At 40.4% G+C, this 13,133-nt stretch overlaps 1 pseudogene across 1 annotated transcript; it reads left to right on the top strand.

The window, feature by feature from the left end:
- Nucleotides 1-2,693: 2,693 nt before the first annotated feature.
- On the top strand, nt 2,694-3,724 carry LOC307110128 (olfactory receptor 51H1-like; annotated as a pseudogene). The gene is made up of 2 exons: nt 2,694-2,823; nt 3,035-3,724. The product of its transcript is annotated as an olfactory receptor 51H1-like (transcript).
- Nucleotides 3,725-13,133: the final 9,409 nt, after the last annotated feature.

The following is a 13,133-nucleotide window of genomic DNA, read 5'->3' as shown; positions in this document are numbered from 1 at the left end:
AACAATCCAATGTATGTCAATTAGTGAATGGATAAATAAGTGTTTTATTTATATAATGACATACTCAGCAAGAAAAAGAAATAGACTATAAATACAAAATTTTATGTTAAATGAGAGAAACCAGACACAAAGGTAATTTATTGTATGATTCCATTTATATGACATTTATATAAAATTTCTAACAAATGCAAACTATAAAAAAGCATAATCATGGTTTCCTGTATCTGGAGACAGGCCCATGGCTGACCTCAAACTATCATCTGGGAATATTTTTCTATGATGGAAGTTTTGTGGGAATTTTTTGTTTTTATTGTTTGATTTTTGTAAGTGAGTTATTTTTATTTGTTATCATTATTATTTTATTTTTTAAAATATATTTTTATTGATTTCAGAGAGGAATAGAGAGGGAGAGAGAAAGAAAAAAAAATCAGTGCATTAAGCTGGGCTTGTTGGTCTTTTCTTCTTGATCTTAAGGGACCTAATTTTCCTAATGCAAACCTTCCAGTGATGCCTTCCAGTGATGGCAACCTTCCAAATACAGAACCAATCTCAGTCTTCCATGAATAGTACCTCACTAGCTTTATGAATAAAAAATACAGCTTAAAACACTTTTGTTGCAATAATAAAACTTGAAACTCATATGTAGTGCAGGGGAGGTGGGGGAGGGGTAGGCAGCAATAATTTCTCTCACCAAATCCCTACATAAGACAGCACAGGAGTGAGAGGAGAGAAGGAAAAGCCAGGAAACTCTGAGCTCAGCAGGGGGAGGCGAGCATCAAAAAACAGGAGATGCTGAAGCTGTGATGACCAGCATCATTTTCTTAAGACAACACTCAGGATTGTCATGATGACTGGCTTTCATATGGGTTTTAAGTGTCTACAAACAGCACCTTCAATTTAAACTTTTCTATTAAAGTTCTTAAAATTTAGGGAGTGGGGCCTGGATAACTATGACATTATAAAAGCGGGGAGGAAGGGGAGCCAGGTCATGAAGAAGGCTTGAGAGGTCCCTGCTGGTCTGGAGACAGATACCTGTGGTGTCCAACTTTGGAGTGAAAACTATTTACTTTTAAAAGGCAGAGGGTTTAAGAGGAGAGTGGGAAGGGTCAGTGCAGGTGAGTGCTCTCCCTTCCCCACTTCAGTTTTGGGTAGGGCTCTTAATTCATCCCAAAGACATCTTTCAACTTGTAGATTATTATTATTATTTTAATGAGTTGAAGAATGAAACATAGAGGTTATTAGGTAACTTGTCCAAAGTTGAAGAACCATGATTCAAACCCAGATAGTCTCTCCCTGGGTGGATCTCATCTGACTGAACCAGCTGTTATTTGTAAAACTTAGCAAATTCTAGAGGGCATTTCTGCTCCATCAGGAGTAGCAGATAAATGGATCTCAGAATTCCTTTCCAGATGTACCTTAGGACAGAGAAGTTTAATTGCAATGGAGAATGAAGAACATACTGTAGAAAAACAAAAACAAAACAGGGTCTGAGTAAATGAGACTGAATGGAAGACTTGGGGTATTTATGAAAGGTGCTAAAGCAAGTCTTCTCTGGCTCCTCTGGCTATTTTTTTCTACTTCTACGATAACATATTACCACATATATTTATTATTTTACAATTCTGTAGGTCAGGAGTCCAACATGCCTCTTACTGGGCTAAAATCAAGGTGTCAGCAAGTCTGCATCTTTTTCCGAAGATTCTGGGGAAAATCCTGTTCCCTTGCCTTTTCCAACTTCTAGAGCCTACCCACATTTCTTGGCTTCCAGTCCCCTTCCCTTAACTTCACAATTAACAAGTGATATGGGTCTTTCTGATGCTGCTATTTCTCTGGTTTTCTGAAGTCGGGAAAATATCTTCACTCATATGATTAGATTTGACCTACCTGGATAATCCAGAATAAATTCCCCATCTCAAGATCTTGAACTTTAATCTCATCTGCAAAATCCCTTTTGTCCGTGCAAGCTAACATATTCATGCTTCAGTGATTAGAATGTGAGCATCCTTATAAACCATTATTCTGCTTACCAGGGTATGTCCTTCTAAAGTTCTTTGGGAGCCAAAGTAACTTCTCCCTCCACTATCTGCTGCATGCTCAGGTCTTTTTAGTACCTATACACTCCTATGAATGCAGAAGGTCAGAGTTTTAAAGTTCTTAAATAATATTTTTCTCCTCTGTCTGTCCTACATCATGCAGGTGGAAAAATTGAGTCCCAGAGAAGATCATGTCTAAGTTCCAACAATTTAAGATCACAATCAAGATACACACATTTGTACACACCTGAATATATGTGTTTATGAGCATCCGTATGTCATGTTTGTGCTTGCTAGTATTTTCTGTATAATTATTGGCATCAGTATTCATTACCCATATAAATGTACAATGTCAAATTCTTCCTTAGCAAAGAAGCAAGACAACTAAATCCTTGATGTTTCCAGATGAATTATATCCACATTGAATGAGGTGTTGATTGAAGGTTGGTGTTTTTTCTGCTAGATATTTTAATATATGATGTTCAGTAATAGAAATATTAGAAACATTGCTTCAGTGGTAGAAATATTGCTTCATGGGGCAGGGCCATTTGTTTTTATATCAGATTGTGGACACAAGTGTGTTCAAATAATATTTAAGTCATTCTCTCTTATGACTACCATCTTAATACTACTGCCACTGATTCTAACTTCTATTGCACTATGTTACCACTCAACCAAACTACCGATAACCACCAGAGCTTCACCTTGACTGGGATTCCAGGAATGCCAGAGAAGGACTTCTGGATGACCTTGCCCCTCTGTCTTCTTTATAATACCACAGTCTTAAGCAGTGATGGGCAACCTTTTGAGCTTGGTGTGTCAAACTTCGCCAAAAAACTGAGCATAACTCGGGTAGTGTGTCACTTTGAGGAAAAAACATTATTTCGCAAATGTTTCATCCTCAGGAGCAGCAAATGTTTCATCCTCGGCCTGCGGCTGCCTCAGCGGCCGCGTGTCATCAGAAATGGCTACGTGTGTCAGTGCTGACACACGTGTCATAGGTTCGCCATCACTGGTCTTGGGTAATGTCATCTTCCTTGTTGTCATCAAAGTTGAACAAAGTCTTCATGAACCCATGTATTATTTTCTGGCTGTTAGCACCATGGATCTCTGCCTTTCACTTGATGCCTGCATCACTCAGATGTTCTTTATCCACAGCTTTGAGGAAGTGGAGTTAGGTGTTCTGGTAGCCCCATGGCCTTTGATTGTTTTGTGGCTATTCGCTTCCCTTTGCACTATGCTACTATTCTCACTTATGCCGTCATCAGCAACATTGGGGCAGCAGTCCTGCTACGGAGTGTCGTGGCTGTGCTCCCTGTGCCTTTCTTCATCAAAAGGCTACCTTTCTGCCACTCCTATGTCCTATGTCATGCATACTGCCTTCATCAGAATGCCATGAGGCTTGTCTGTGCTGACACCCGTATCAATAGATCTATGGTCTGCTGACTGTGATCTTCTCCATTGTATTAGATGCCTTGATCCTTTTGGTTTCTTACATTCGAACCCTCCAGGCAGTATTGGGCATTGCTTCCCAGGAAGAGAGATTCAAAATTCTCAATACCTGCCTCTCTCATATCTGTGACTCTGATTCACTGATTTGGAAAGCATTTGTAACCAGTAGTACACACACTCATGGCCAATATCTATCTGTTGCTCCCTCCTGTGCTCAATCCTGTCATGTACAATGTTAGAACCAAGCAGATCAGGCAGAGGATTATCTGAATGTTGTGTGGGGGCAGTATTGGCCCTTAATTGGCATCTACTATTTCTGTGCAAATGCACAGAAGTCAGAGAAGAGTATCAAATTTAGCAATGGCCAGTAGAAATCCCTGCAGTGATGAAAGTGGTCTAAATCTCTGTTGTTGAATACAGTAACCACTGTACAGGCTTTTGAGCACTTGAAACTTTGCTAGTGTGACCGATGACCTGAATTTAAAATTTTTAATTAACTAAAATGTAAGTTTAAATAGTTACATGTAGCTCGTAGCCATTCTATCAAACAGTACAAATCTAATGGGTTATGAATGCCATTGCCTAATGGTTTTGCTGAAATAAAGAATTTATATTAGATAGTTTGCTAAAAATATGAACTTTCCTTCCTCAAAATGATGCATAAAAACTTTTTCAACTATTTTATACAATAAAATTTACTCTTTTTGGTATAGAGTTATATAAGCTTTGATAGACACATGGAAGTCATGAAACCATCACTGACACAAGAAACCAAAAAATTACATTACTTTCCCAAATTCCCTCATGCTACCCCTTCATAGTCAACTCCTCTATCCATACCTAATCCCTGGCAGGCACTAATTTGTTCCCCATGCCTATACTTCTTATTCATCCAGAGTGTCATGAAACCCCGAAGTATGTAGTCTTCCATGTCTAGCTTCTTAGCATAATGCACTTGAGATTCACATATATGTTGTGTATATTGGAAATTAATTTCTTTGTATTGCTGAGTAGTATTCCACTGTATGCTATGCTATTGTTTAACAACTTGGAGTTTGGGGGCGGCGTAGAGATGGGCAAAGGGGAGAAAATGAGGGACATCTGTAATAGTGTCAACAGTAAATAAATAAATAAAAATTTCCAGATTGTTTTTGCTTTATTATAATCATCTGGTATTCAGTGATGAGCATAGATTATTTATTTTCTTTTGCCTTTTGTGTTTATTTATATGTTTTTTGAATATTTTAATAAACATAAGGTATGTATGTGCAATGGGCTAGAAACAAGAGAGAAAAACATTAAAAAGAAAGCATGTGAAGAATATGAGAACATGGTGCGTTCAGTGAGCTAGAAGACTAAGAAACTCTCTATATATTTTTAGATATCAGTTTCAACATCACCTCAGTCCAGAAAGCTTTTCTGACATGTCCTTTATTATACTAGAGTTTCTCACACTGTACTATAATTGCCTAGCAGAATATTTTTTTCTGCTACTCTATATACTTTATAAGAACAAGGACCCTTTTTATTTTACTTCAGTCTATCCCAAGTATTCAATACAGTTCAGAACATATGGAAAACATTCAATATATATTTTTGGAATTAAAGAATAAGTGAAAACCGTATCAAGATTAATCTCATGCTTTTTAACCTCTTTGTTTCATTTAATGTTAGGGGATGGGTGAAAAAAAGGTGAAGGGATTAAGCATTTATAATTTCCAGAGGCACTCATCTTATTTATTGGGAACCAGTAAAAAGTGGTGGCATTTATAGTACATTAATCAGATTACTTATTATGTTACTTTACGAAGTTACTTAGTCTGTCTAGATACTCATTGGGATAGGCAGCTTTGTTCAGTGAGAATATGGATTGGAAAATGTTTTAAGGAGGATAAAAAGTCAGTAATTATTAGATATGGTCAAGATTATTTATTCAGTGACTACTGGGAGAGTAAATTTTGGTCAAATGAGGCTTAAACCAGTTGTGGGCATGCAATTGGGAATCAAGACATCCATAGGATGGATAGGTTGAAGACCAAGTATTACAACCATAGTACCTGAATTTTTGAGCGGAAGCAGTTGACCACAGAATGTACTATAGTAATATTGGTTAAGATCAAGAAAGAGTTTTGGAATAAAATAGACATGGGTTTAAATATCAACTCTGGAACTTGTTAACTTTTAGGTAAATAAAGTTATTTAAAACTTCTCTGAGTTTCAATTTTCTCAACTGCAAAATTTTGGAGAATACTAGTAATAATCCATAAGCTTGATAATAAATAAATACAATGTTTTTAAAGGGTACAGTACAATTTTTGGTATGAACTTATCAAGCACTAGGTTATTTATTTTATTTTTTATTGAATTTATAGGGTGACATTGGTTAACAAAACCATACAGGTTTCAAGTGTACAACTCAACAAAATATCAAAGGCACACTGCATCATGAGTCCATTGACATAAGCAAAGTCTCTTTCCATACCCATTTATCCCTTCCCTCTTCCATTTCCTTCCAACCCCCTCCACCTTTCCCTCTGGATAGCACCATATTGTTGTCTGTTCTGTGTATAATTTTATATATATACTAGAGGCCCAGTACACAAAATTCGTGCATGGGGGAAAGGAGGGTCCCTCAGCCCAGCCTGCACCCTCTCCAATCTGGGACCCTTTGGACATTCCTCTTGTAATCCAGGACTGTTGGCTCCTAACCACTCACCTGCCTGCCTGCCTGATTGTTCCTAACCACTCTGCCTGCATGCCTGATTGCCCCTAACCTCTCTGCCTACCTTCCTGATTGCCCCTAACTGCTCTCCCCTGCTGGCCTGATCACTCCTAACCGCTCTCTGCCTGCCTGATCACCCCTAACTGCCTCTGCCTCAGCCCCCACCACTGTGGTTTTGTACAGAAGGATGTCCGGTCTAATTAGCATATTATCCTTTTATTAGTGTATATATACATATATATTTTTTTTCTTAATCCCTTCACCTCCCCCTCCCTCCCCCAACGCCCCTCCTCAGCTGTCAGTCTGTTCTATATATCTATGCTTCTCTTTCTATTTTGTTTGTTAGATTCCACATATAAGTGAGATCATATGATAATTAGTCTTTCTCTGACTGGCTTATTCCACTTAGCTTAATACTCTCCAGGCTCATCCATGCTGTCATAAAAGGTAAGATTTCCTTCTTTTTTATGGCTGAGTAGAATTTCATTGTGCAGTTGTACCAAAACTTTTTTATCCACTCATCTACTGATGGGCACTTAAACTGTTTCCAGATCTTGGCTATTATAAATAATGCTGCAATGAACATAGTGGTGCATGTATTCTTTCAAATTAGTGTTTTGGGTTTCTTCAGATATATTACTAGAAGTAAAATCTTTGGGTCTAAAGGCAGTTCCATTTTTAATTTTTTGAGGAGGCTCCTTACTGTCTTCCACAGTGCCTACCTCAAGAAGCAAGGACAATCTCAAATAAACAATCTAGCCCTACACCTAAAAGAACTAGAAAAAACAACAAAAAACATAGCCCAGAGTAAGTAGAAGGAAGAAAATAATAAAGATTAGAGTGGAAATCAATGACATAGACACTAAAAAAAAAAATGATAAAAAAGAGCAATGAAACCAAGAGCTGGTTCTTTGAAAAGAAAAACAAGATTGACAAACCTTTAATCAGACTCATCAAGAAAAAAAGAGAGAAGACCAAAATAAATAAAATCAGAAATGAAAGAAGTAACAAGTGACATCACAGAAATACAAAGGATTGTAAGAAAATAATATGAACAACTATATGCCAAGAAATTGGACAGCCTGGGTGAAATGGAAAAAAACTCTAGAAACATACAATCTTTCATAACGCTCAAACAATAGTTTAATTCTGCTTAGAAGTGGAGGTGGGCTACAGATATGACTCAGTTAATAGGATGGCTTCTTAGGAGAGGTGCCTGTATAAGGAGGTACTTGGCAATGGCCAGGGGAACAATGACACCTGATAGGAAAAGTACAAATTAGAGCAAAAATAATTTGAGGGGTGGCTTTTCTTGCACACTCCTGATCCCTCTCTGACATTCAGGGAGCCTCCTTGGTTTAGAATCTGTAGCCTAAGGCAGGGTAAAGAGGAATGGTTATAGTTACCTGATCCAGGCAGGCAGTTTTTGAAGTACTCATTACTGTCAGCCTCCAGGGCCAGGAGGGCTCTGATGTATGAGGTTTGTTTGGGCCCCCCGAGCAGGGTTTGAACCTGTGTCAGGAAGATATGTCTGAGCTGTTGTAGAGGAACATGCTCATAAGGGTTTGGTAACTCTTTGCTCCAACTCACTCATGAATGAAAATAGCTCTCTGTTGCCTGGTGACTCTACTGAGCTGCCTATAAAGCTCACACCCTTGGGAGCCAGTTTAGTTCCTGTTCTGTGATAAGAATGAAGAGAAGTTGGTGGTGTTTCCCACTGATGTGAGCAGGTAAGAATGCATAAATGGAAAGGTGTGGGAGGAGAGGGGTTAAAGAATGAGGAATGCTAGAAGGAGGGAAGGGTGTAATTGATTAAATGATAGAAGATACAAGTAAGATGGGATGAAAAAAAGGGATGTAATGGAGCCTGGATGAAATTGAGATAGAGTTATGGAAGACATGGGAAATAAAGGAAGAAAGAGGAAAAGAAATAGGACCCAGAACTCTCTGTCTGAGGTCAATATTATTCAGCAATCAGTCAACATTATTAATTGAAGGTTTCTATTATTCCATATCCTACTTCAGTAGCTTTCATTGAGAGAAAAAACAACAGGTATGACCAAACTTTCAAGGGACTCACACTTCAGACAGATAAAGGAGATGAGACTTGCATATAAAAATTACTAATCTCAGCCATGCCTCATTATTGAGAGTCAAATAAAAGATATAAGCATGAAGCGGTGCAGAGACTTAGAAACAGAGGCTAAGTTTCAGGTTAGCATGACCTGGAGCTGTCAGGGCAGGTACCAGATTTTGGAAAAAATAAATTTCAGTGTTGAGAAATAAACATTAGATGGGGACTTATAAATGAAGAGGATGGGTCTATATCATTATTGATGCCAGAAAGTAGGGATGTTGACCTTTGGAGTTGGGTGGATTCTATCCTCATTTAATCTAGCCTCCTGTATATTAATTGGAAGATATTACCATCTTCCTTGCCACTCAGAGGGAGAACTGAAGATAGAAAGCTCTCGCCTATTCTTCTGGTTAGTGGTCAATGCAGAGAAAACCTTGATGAACTGAGGCACAGATTTTTGTCTTACAACTGGTCCCAGAGGGTCTGAGGTCACTGGGTCTGGAGGAAAAGGAGCTCCGTTCCTTCTGTACACATATCTGCATTCCATACAAAACAAGTACTTTACCAGCAAAATGAGCCATTGTCTCCTCTCCTCTTAACCCTTACATCATCCAGGGTCATCTTCTTGCCTTTATGAGATATAATTTAAAGAGCAGAAGATAATGATTATCTACTTTATCTCAATTACTCTTCTATTTCAAAACTCCTTTCTACATGCACCAGTACATAGAGACCCACAATACAAACATATGCAAACATTCAAATATTCTCTTAAACACACACAGACTTCACAAATATTCTTTTAAAAATAAGCTATGAGGACACCTTTCTTCCTTTTACTTATTTTTTATTACTTCTCTAAATCATATAGATATATAATAAAATATAAGCAAGTCTTGTATTTTATTTTATTTTTTTATTTTATTTTTTTTTAAATTTCTTTATTGATTAAGGTGTCACATATTTGTCCTCATCCCCCCATTCCCATCCCACACCCCTCCCCTTGGATGCCCCAACCCTCTGTTGAACTTAAGCATTGGTTAGGCTCATATGCATGCACACAAGACCTTTGGTTGATCTCTCCCCCCTCCCCCCACCCTCCCCTATCCTCCCTCTGAGGCCCGATAGTCCGATCGATGCCTCCTTGTTTCTGGTTCTGTTCTTGTTCATCAGTCTATGTTGTTCTTCATTTCCCCTAGATGAGCGAAATCATGTGTCACTATAGATATACTTATAAGAATTGAATGTGCGTCGAGCAAAAATAGTTATGCTGACAGGCAAATGAATCAGTCTGTAGTGAGTTTCTTTCTGGACCAACAGTTCTTTTGAGACCCAATATCAATGTCCACCGGTTCCCTATGAGTACATGTCGGCACTGACCCCTCAGCTCTGGATGGTGGACAAATGGTGGTAATGCAGGTCCGACTCCCTCTGGTTTGGTCTCGGCTGGACCCAGGGGCACTGCTTCACCCGGATCCAGGGGCCCACGGCCTCGCCCGGACCCGGGGCCAGGCTCACCCGGCTCCAGGGGCCCGCGGCCTCGCCCGGACCCGGGGCCCAGGGCTCACCCGGCTCCAGGGGCCCGCGGCCTCGCCCGGACCCGGGGCCCAGGGCTCACCCGGCTCCAGGGGCCCGCGGCCTCGCCCGGACCCGGGGCCCAGGGCTCACCCGGCTCCAGGGGCCCGCGGCCTCGCCCGGACCCGGGGCCCAGGGCTCACCCGGCTCCAGGGGCCCGCGGCCTCGCCCGGACCCGGGGCCCAGGGCTCACCCGGCTCCAGGGGCCCGCGGCCTCGCCCGGACCCGGGGCCCAGGGCTCACCGGGCTCCAGGGGCCCGCGGCCTCGCCCGGACCCGGGGCCCAGGGCTCACCCGGCTCCAGGGGCCCGCGGCCTCGCCCCGACCCGGGGCCCAGGGCTCACCCGGCTCCAGGGGCCCGCGGCCTCGCCCGGACCCGGGGCCCAGGGCTCACCCGGCTCCAGGGGCCCGCGGCCTCGCCCGGACCCGGGGCCCAGGGCTCACCCGGCTCCAGGGGCCCGCGGCCTCGCCCGGACCCGGGGCCCAGGGCTCACCCGGCTCCAGGGGCCCGCGGCCTCGCCCCGACCCGGGGCCCAGGGCTCACCCGGCTCCAGGGGCCCGCGGCCTCGCCCGGACCCGGGGCCCAGGGCTCACCCGGCTCCAGGGGCCCGCGGCCTCGCCCCGACCCGGGGCCCAGGGCTCACCCGGCTCCAGGGGAAGTCTTGTATTTTAAAATAATGAAATCATACTGTCCAACTGTTTAGCTTTTCCCATAAGCCTGGCTTCTCTAATGTTCTGTGGTTTAATAAAAAATAAGGAGCTTTGAAGTTAGTAAATCTGGTTTGAATTTTGAATCTGTATCTAACTCTTTTACCTTTGAAATACTATTTTACCTTATGGGATCCTTTCTTTAAAATAGGAGAAATATATCTATATAACCCCCCCCTTGGATTATATAAAATTATATATAAGGTGGCTATCAAATGTTGACATATACAAAGGATCTTAGTTCTTTTCTTTTTCTTTTAACCTACCTCTACTTTTTCTCCCAACCAATGAGAGGAAAATTGCTCTCCTATGTTCCCTGGTATCTGGGGAAATGTTTTCCCTGAAGCTCATCCTTCCTGCAAAACTTCCAGGCTCAATCTGTAGTTTTCTCATCTAGTCTTTATCCATCTCTGTTCAATTATCATTTATCCATCCGTCAATACTTCTACTATAAATTAGATTATTCGAGTTTTTATCATGTAGCAATAACTGTGCTTATAAAAATTAACACATATGTTTTATGTTCCCAGAAAGCTAGCATTTTAGAGGAAGAAAGAAATGTGATTAGGCAATAAGACTTTAGTGGTATAAACAGCATACATAAAGTACCTTTGGAGAAGAGTGACTAGATTGAGTGATTTTGCATTGCAGAGAGATTCCTGAATTGTTACCACAGAGAAGGAGATAGATTTACTCTTAATACTGTATATATATGTTTTTCAGATTGAGAGGAAGAAGAATGAAACAGAAATCTTAATAGCCTTCTGCTTTCTTGTCTGACTAGTCTTCCCTCATGTTCCCATGTAGTAATTGCCTTCCATGAATATTTTGCCTTGACTTCTCACACTATACATTCCATTAGGTTGAGAGACTTTAGAATACAGAAACTATTCTTAACTCATTTCTGTATCTCTGGCCATCCTTATAATAACTGGCATCAAAATAATCATTACGAGTCTGAGTGGTTGATTTAATTCAGCATTCTAATCCACATCTCATTTGGTACTAGTTTTCTTGATTCTTAGTGTTATATCTCAGCCATGTATAATATAATAATACTAAATATTATACCTGAAAGAGCAATTAGTCTATTTTCCCCCTTTGGAGTAATAGTGATTATTTCTATCACTATCTTCAGTAGACTAAGTGAAGGAAGGGGAGAAAATTACTAACAATCCCTCATATTTGTTCTTATATAACAACTGGCAGGGTCTGTTACTAGTGAATTCCTTATATCTATTCAGATGCAAATTCCCTGTATCTACTCAGGCAAAAAAGCAGAAAACCTAGATAACTGAAAAATAAGAATACTGTGGCTGGCCAAATCCACAGAACAAGTGGGCTAGGTGTATCACTCCTTGTTAACTGTCTGTTGAGGACTAAATGTCTTAAGTAAAAATTTAAAAATTTGTTAAGATGACACCAACACTCAGTGAACAAGTCCTGAATAGAATTGCAATGATCATCTTAAATATGGATTACAGATCATGTCTCCTTTTTGACACCATCTCTATTTTCTTTGCAGCTATCATTCTGTGGACTTTTTCCACATAGTGAACTATTTGATATTCTCATTTGTAATGTCACCTCATCTTTGTAATGCCTAACTGTCCCTAAATGACTCCCTTTTAGGTATTAGTTCCTATTTCTATCCAAGTCATGCTTTTTACAAAGTCATTCATCACATGTTGCTGTGTTCCCATGCCTTTTATATGGTATTTTATCTACTATGCCTAGATTAGGACACCTCAAGTCATATATTCCAGAATGCTGTTTGAAATTTTTCACAGGATTCACAGGGCAGTCAACTCACTATGGATTGGCTCAAAGTCACATGGTAGATTTCCATGGGAAAGAGTAGAAACAAATACCCCAAGGTGTAAAATGGAATAAAGGAGACAAGACCTATTATTTCAGTGGTTCTAGAAAAGAGAAACAGAATTAGAGCACAAGATGAATCTTAAATCGCATATGCATGTGGAGTGGAGAAGACGGGAATTACAGGAAAAGGAATAAAGAATCCCTGATACAAAAGGATATTTTCAATAGAGTCTACTAGGAGAAGCTGACTGATGATTCAGGTATAAGGATACCTCTGGCTACAACATCCTAGAATAACTTCCAGCAAGGACATCACAGAGTTTGCTATTATAAGTACCTCGTGGCTCTTATGTACTTCCCATTATTTCTGGAGCAACTTATATAGTTTGGAGACCTAATACAAAGACCTATTGGTTGTCACTGTTGTTCTATAAGTGTGTGTGCATATGTGTGATGTATGTCTATAAACATTGTCTATTTCAGATCAGGGCTTATCTGGGCAGTAGGGTGAGGATGAGCCTAGAGAGCTTGATGGCTGTAATTGGGAAAGGGTAGAGGGGGGAAAAATGAAACCAGATTCTGAAAAGAAAAATTAAAGATACAAGGGAATGATGTTATAGGTACCATAATTAAATCGGGGGTTTGAATACAGAGAAATAATTTTATGATTTGGAGTTTATAAAAGAGTCATGGATTGCAAAAAGGCTCAATATGACAAACAATCTCATTTTTGCTTCCTTTTCAGA

Source organism: Cnephaeus nilssonii (assembly GCF_951640355.1).
Source record: "Cnephaeus nilssonii genome assembly, chromosome: 13".
Lineage (NCBI taxonomy): Eukaryota > Metazoa > Chordata > Mammalia > Chiroptera > Vespertilionidae > Cnephaeus > Cnephaeus nilssonii.
Note: the sequence above shows the minus strand (reverse complement) of the source record. Positions and strands in the feature narration are given on the sequence as shown.